A 6695-nucleotide genomic window follows, 5' to 3' on the forward strand; every position below is an offset into this window, starting at 1 on the left:
ATTAAAGTGGCAGATTTTATAGACAATTTCAGTTTAATTTAGGTATCAATTTCATTTGCCGTTTCAGAGGTAGTTTCAGTGGCAGTTTCTAAGGCAGATTCAGTCACATTTTCAGTACAATTTTTTGTGGCAGTTTCAGATACAGTTGCAGTGGCAGTTAAAGTCACAATTTCATTGGAAGATTGCATAGGCAGATTTGGTCACAATTTCAGTACCATTTTTGTGGCAGTTTCAGAGGCAGTTTGAGTCACAATTTCATTGGCTTATTTCAGAGGCAGCTTCAGTTTCAATTTAAGTATAAATTTCATTTGCAGTTTGGGACACAATGTCAAGAGAAGCTTCAGAGGCAGTTTCAGTGGCAGTTTGTGAGGCAGATTCAGTCACATTTCAGTACCATTTTTTGTGGCAGTTTCAGAGGCAGTTTGGGTCAAGATTTCATTGGTAGATTTCAGAGGCAGTTTCAGTCTCAATTCATGTATACATTTCATTAGCATTTTCAGAAGCAGTTCGAGTCACAATTTCAGTAGTTTTAGAAACAGTTTCAGTGGCAGTTTCAGATGCAGATTCAGTCACAATTTCAGAACCATTTTTTGTGGCAGTTTCAGAAACAGTTTCAGATGCAGTTTGAGTCACAAATTCATTGGCAGATTTCAGAGGCAGTTTCAGTCTCAATTCAAGTATAAATTTCATTTGCAATTTCAGAAGCAGTTTGAGTCACAATTTCATTGGCAGATTTCAGAGGCAGTTTCAGTGGCAGTTTCAGAGGCAGATTCAGTCACATTTCCATTACCATTTTTTGTGGCAGTTTCAGATGCAGTTGCAGTGGCAGTTTAAGTCACAATTTCATTGGAAGATTGCAGAGTCACAATTTCAGTACCATTTTTGTGGCAGTTTCTGAGGCAATTTGAGTCACAATTTTATTGACAGATTTCAAAGGCAGTTTCAGGCTCAATTTAAGTGTAAATTTCATTTGCAGTTTCAGAGGCAGTTTGAGTCACAATTTCATTGGCAGATTTCAGAGGCAGTTTCAGTCTCAATTCAAGTATAAATCACATTTGCAGTTTCAGAAGCAGTTCGAGTCACAATTTCAGCAGTTTTAAAAACAGTTTCAGTGGCAGTTTCAGATGCAGATTCAGTCACAATTTCAGTACCATTTTTTGTGGCAGTTTCAGTGACAGTTTCAGTCACAATTTCAGTGGCAGTTTCAGAGAAAGTTTCAGAGCATTTTAAAAGGCAGCTCCTGAGAAATTTTCCGTCTTGGTTTGATAAGCGATTACAGTTTTTAAGTTTAGACCATTTTTGACCATCGTTCTTCCATAAATTGGCATTCATACCAGCATAAACCATAACCACTCCATTAAGCCCTCCGTGACCATAAATATTCACATCAGAATAACAAGCATCACACTTCATCCCGAAAGCAAAAGGTCGAGGTCAGAACCATCCCTTTTCCCCCTCAACAAATCCATTAGGGTGTATTTCCGCCCGGTGATGGAACCACGTCTCGTTAGTCCAATTTAGCATTCCACTCTCGCATTTCCGACCTGCCAATTACCGGTGAGGAAGGACACGTCTTCCTGCCCAAGAGAGTGTGCGAAGAAGGTGTCGACGGAAGGTGTCGACGACACTCATCTGCATAGATTTGTGCGCACCTCGCTAGGAACTCAGCTTCGACACCAGTTGGTCTTCCGGGGTCGATGGAAATCGTAGGGATTCTTCATAGGGTTGGGGAAATGGCATTCCAGGCAGCTAAAGGGGGGAAACCATAAATTATGCAGCAGATTAGAGACGGAACTTGAGGACTTTCAAAAATGTTGGAGGAGTGATCGAGGGGTTTCAAATTTTCCAACCGAATCCGTGAAATAGATGACGCCAATGGGCAAGCTTGGTCAGACCGGCAAGGTTGGTGTTATGATCGACGCACCGCGGGGTGGAAATCGAAGGTTGTAAACTTTTAGTCAGCCAAACACGACAAAAAAAGGGTTATATTTAGCTTACATTCGAGAAAACAGAAAAAAATGCATATTTATATAAATCTTGTCGAAACATTTGAAAATTAAACATATTGAAAACAGAAAAAAAGACAATGATAAAATTAAATCGACACAAATAAGGTCACAACAAACATGAAAATTCGCCTCGGCCAATCTTGCCAGATACTCCCTACCGGTAGTATCATCTTTTGCATATTTAACAAACTTCCTTAGCAAAGGTCTGCGCAAAAAAAACAAGACAAAATTAACACTACATCACCAGTTCTCGGAACCGATCACACTCCGGGACCCGTGGACTGCGAACTAACTCGAGAAAATAAAACGGCAAATTAATGACATATTTGGAACGCGAAATTTATGACATCTCGTAAACATATTTATTGGCTCGTCGCTGACTTGCCAGACCGAACTGATGCTGCGGGGATGCTCAAGTGTATAATATGCAAATGAGTGGCTCAAAACCTGATTGGAGTTGGATTTGCCTAGTCGAATCGTTTTGTGGGCCGTTGGCAAACTGGGATTTATTGGAATTTTGTGCGTCGAACGGGTTGGAAATCGTAGAAGAACCAGAAGCTTCACTTTGATATAGGATTATTGGGCTGTAGATAAAAATGAGGTTGGCATCCCGGAGCTGGGAACATTTTTTTGGGGGGAAACTGTGAAATTTCTCCTGAAATCTAACAAATATTTGTTGAAAGGTTAAAGGCTATCGTTTCTTTTTGTATTTTTGTATTTTAGATTTAAAAAAAAAACAAGTTTAACTCCAAATCAACTTTCTTCTCATTAGTCCCTAAATCAAACGCTAATGTCCTCTCGAAACTCATTACTCTAATTAGTACGCCGGATGCATCTGCGAATGACCAGCCAGCAGCTCTCAGTCAGATCCCAACATTTTGGGAAAATCCCTTCACATTGGAGCACGTCAGCTCTTCTGCAGTGCTTTGATGGCTACCCCTTAACCCTTGGCTACTGAGGAATTTTTCCTTCCAAATTGTATTTTATAATAAAAATTAATATTGAAAACTCTAAGAAATTTTTCAAAAAAGGACAAAATACATCTTCAAAATATGCAATGAGGGTTAAATCCGCACCTAATTGAAGCAGGTTGATTTTAATTTAATTCTAACATGGCCTGGCCAAAGAACTTTATTTTCCCCAATTTAGCCAAGCGGAAACTTTTTTAATTTATCCGCCCTCTTCTCCTGGTAGTCTCCTTTGGCGCTCCTGGCATGAATCAGACGAGATTGAGTGAGGGCGGGGTAGTTTGAAGAGAGCATAAAACAAACATAAGCTACTGCTGCACTTTGCTACAAGCACAGAAGGGATGATGGTGTGGCGCGATCATGATGGTCATCATGAGGCTGCTGGTTTTGACTTTTTGACATTGCGATTTAAAGTTGAAAAATCGAACGGAAGTCATTTTTCCCTTTTTCGTTTTTTCACACTACCTTTTGACTTTTGACTTTTGACTTTTGACTTTTGACTTTTGACTTTTGACTTTTGACTTTTGACTTTTGACTTTTGACTTTTGACTTTTGACTTTTGACTTTTGACTTTTGATTTTTGACTTTTGACTTTTGACTTTTGACTTTTGACTTTTGACTTTTGACTTTTGACTTTTGACTTTTGACTTTTGACTTTAAACTTTTGACTTTTGACTTTTGACTTTTGACTTTTGACTTTTGACTTTTGACTTTTGACTTTTAACTTTTGACTTTTAACTTTTGACTTTTAACTTTTGACTTTTGACTTTTGACTTTTGACTTTTGACTTTTGACTTTTGACTTTTGACTTTTGACTTTTGACTTTTGACTTTTGACTTTTAACTTTTGACTTTTGACTTTTGACTTTTGACTTTTGACTTTTGACTTTTGACTTTTGACTTTTGACTTTTGACTTTTGACTTTTGACTTTTGACTTTTGACTTTTGACTTTTGACTTTTGACTTTTGACTTTTGACTTTTGACTTTTGACTTTTGACTTTTGACTTTTGACTTTTGACTTTTGACTTTTGACTTTTGACTTTTGACTTTTGACTTTTGACTTTTGACTTTTGACTTTTGACTTTTGACTTTTGACTTTTGACTTTTGACTTTTGACTTTTGACTTTTAACTTTTGACTTTTAACTTTTGACTTTTAACTTTTGACTTTTGACATGGCCTGGCCAAAGAACTTTATTTTCCCCAATTTAGCCAAGCGGAAACTTTTTTAATTTATCCGCCCTCTTCTCCTGGTAGTCTCCTTTGGCGCTCCTGGCATGAATCAGACGAGATTGAGTGAGGGCGGGGTAACTTGAAGAGAGCATAAAACAAACATAAGCTACTGCTGCACTTTGCTACAAGCACAGAAGGGATGATGGTGTGGCGCGATCATGATGGTCATCATGAGGCTGCTGGTTTTGACTTTTTGACATTGCGATTTAAAGTTGAAAAATCGAACGGAAGTCATTTTTCCCTTTTTCGTTTTTTCACACTACCTTTTGACTTTTGACTTTTGACTTTTGACTTTTGACTTTTGACTTTTGACTTTTGACTTTTGACTTTTGACTTTTGACTTTTGACTTTTGACTTTTGACTTTTGATTTTTGACTTTTGACTTTTGACTTTTGACTTTTGACTTTTGACTTTTGACTTTTGACTTTTGACTTTTGACTTTTGACTTTTGACTTTTGACTTTTGACTTTTGACTTTTGACTTTTGACTTTTGACTTTTGACTTTTGACTTTTGACTTTTAACTTTTGACTTTTAACTTTTGACTTTTAACTTTTGACTTTTGACTTTTGACTTTTGACTTTTGACTTTTGACTTTTGACTTTTGACTTTTGACTTTTAACTTTTGACTTTTGACTTTTGACTTTTGACTTTTGACTTTTGACTTTTGACTTTTGACTTTTGACTTTTGACTTTTGACTTTTGACTTTTGACTTTTGACTTTTGACTTTTGACTTTTGACTTTTGACTTTTGACTTTTGACTTTTGACTTTTGACTTTTGATTTTATGATTTTATGATTTTATGATTTTATGATTTTATGATTTTATGATTTTATGATTTTATGATTTTATGATTTTATGATTTTATGATTTTATGATTTTATGATTTTATGATTTTATGATTTTATGATTTTATGATTTTATGATTTTATGATTTTATGATTTTATGATTTTATGATTTTATGATTTTATGATTTTATGATTTTATGATTTTATGATTTTATGATTTTATGATTTTATGATTTTATGATTTTATGATTTTATGATTTTATGATTTTATGATTTTATGATTTTATGATTTTATGATTTTATGATTTTATGATTTTATGATTTTATGATTTTATGATTTTATGATTTTATGATTTTATGATTTTATGATTTTATGATTTTATGATTTTATGATTTTATGATTTTATGATTTTATGATTTTATGATTTTATGATTTTATGATTTTATGATTTTATGATTTTATGATTTTATGATTTTATTTTTTTTCAAATTATTAAAAAAATATTATTTAAAATTGTTTGATTTTTCCACAGTCCACGTCACGTCACAAATTTCGCCGGTTAATTGCGCCCGTTTTCTTCTTCATATCTTCATCGTTCAATCTCTGTCCTCCTCAAAAAGAAGCAAGCAGGCAAAGTTTTAGCTCAGAATCATGCTGGCTCACCATCATTTAATTTCAGCAACTTTTTTGCACTTTCTGTGCGCGCCCTCCTTCTTTCAGCTCAACACTCTGCGGGACTTTTCCTTCTCTCCCCCCTGAGGGTGAGTGTTTGTTTTCTGAAAAGTTTATCTTCCGATTCTGGCCCCGGGGGCATAAACTGTCCAACAGGGATGCTGCAAGGTAATTGAACCTGGCTTAATTAGTTTGAAGCTAGTGTGGATGTGCTACGCAACGGCAGTTAGATAAATTCGTAACAAACTTGAGCTTATCAGCACAGGCACATTCCAGGGGTCTCGACAGTGTAGAAGGTCTCGCTTAAGGTCTCTCAAAAAGAAAGAAAAAAAAAACTCATCAGAGTCAGGAGGTTCTGCGGCTGGGCGGACCAACTAAATAGCTTAATTAAAATTCTCGTTATCTTATCCCGGCGTTGATCGGATCGGATCGAATCGGCGGTCCAGAAGCACCAGAGCCTCAAGATCAGGTCCAGCGGCTTCTGTTTTGGTAGATTGGTGGCCTGTCGGCGTTTAGCGTTTCTTGAAAAAGTGCAATTCGACATCCTCCTCCAATAAGATATGTCAGTTTATGGGTGAATGTTTGGTTCTGGGATGAGTTTTGCCTCGGAATTGGTTCGATTTTGGTTGGAATTTATGTGGCACAGGATTTGATGATGCGATTGTTTATGAAAATGTTTGTGGATCATTTGAAAGTGGTCCGAAATAGTTATTGCATCCGAAAATGGCAACCATAAACTTTATCGTAATTGATCTGAAAGAGTTAAACTTAAACATGGTTGATTGCTAATTTTTATAAAAAAAAATATTTTAGTTATACTTCAAAACTTATCATTACAACACTAATCATAAAAATGTCCACATTTCTTCAAACATAGTGCCACTATCACCCCAACGATGACCTACTAAGCAAACATGCCCAATTTGGATTCACCTCCAGGCTCTCCCGAGACTCAAATCCCCAAAATGAGCTGCCTCCCTCCCCATAAAAAGCAGGATTTTCATTCTGTTAATCAGCCACGGACTT

Source organism: Culex pipiens, chromosome 2 (genome assembly GCF_016801865.2).
Source record: "Culex pipiens pallens isolate TS chromosome 2, TS_CPP_V2, whole genome shotgun sequence".
NCBI lineage: Eukaryota > Metazoa > Arthropoda > Insecta > Diptera > Culicidae > Culex > Culex pipiens.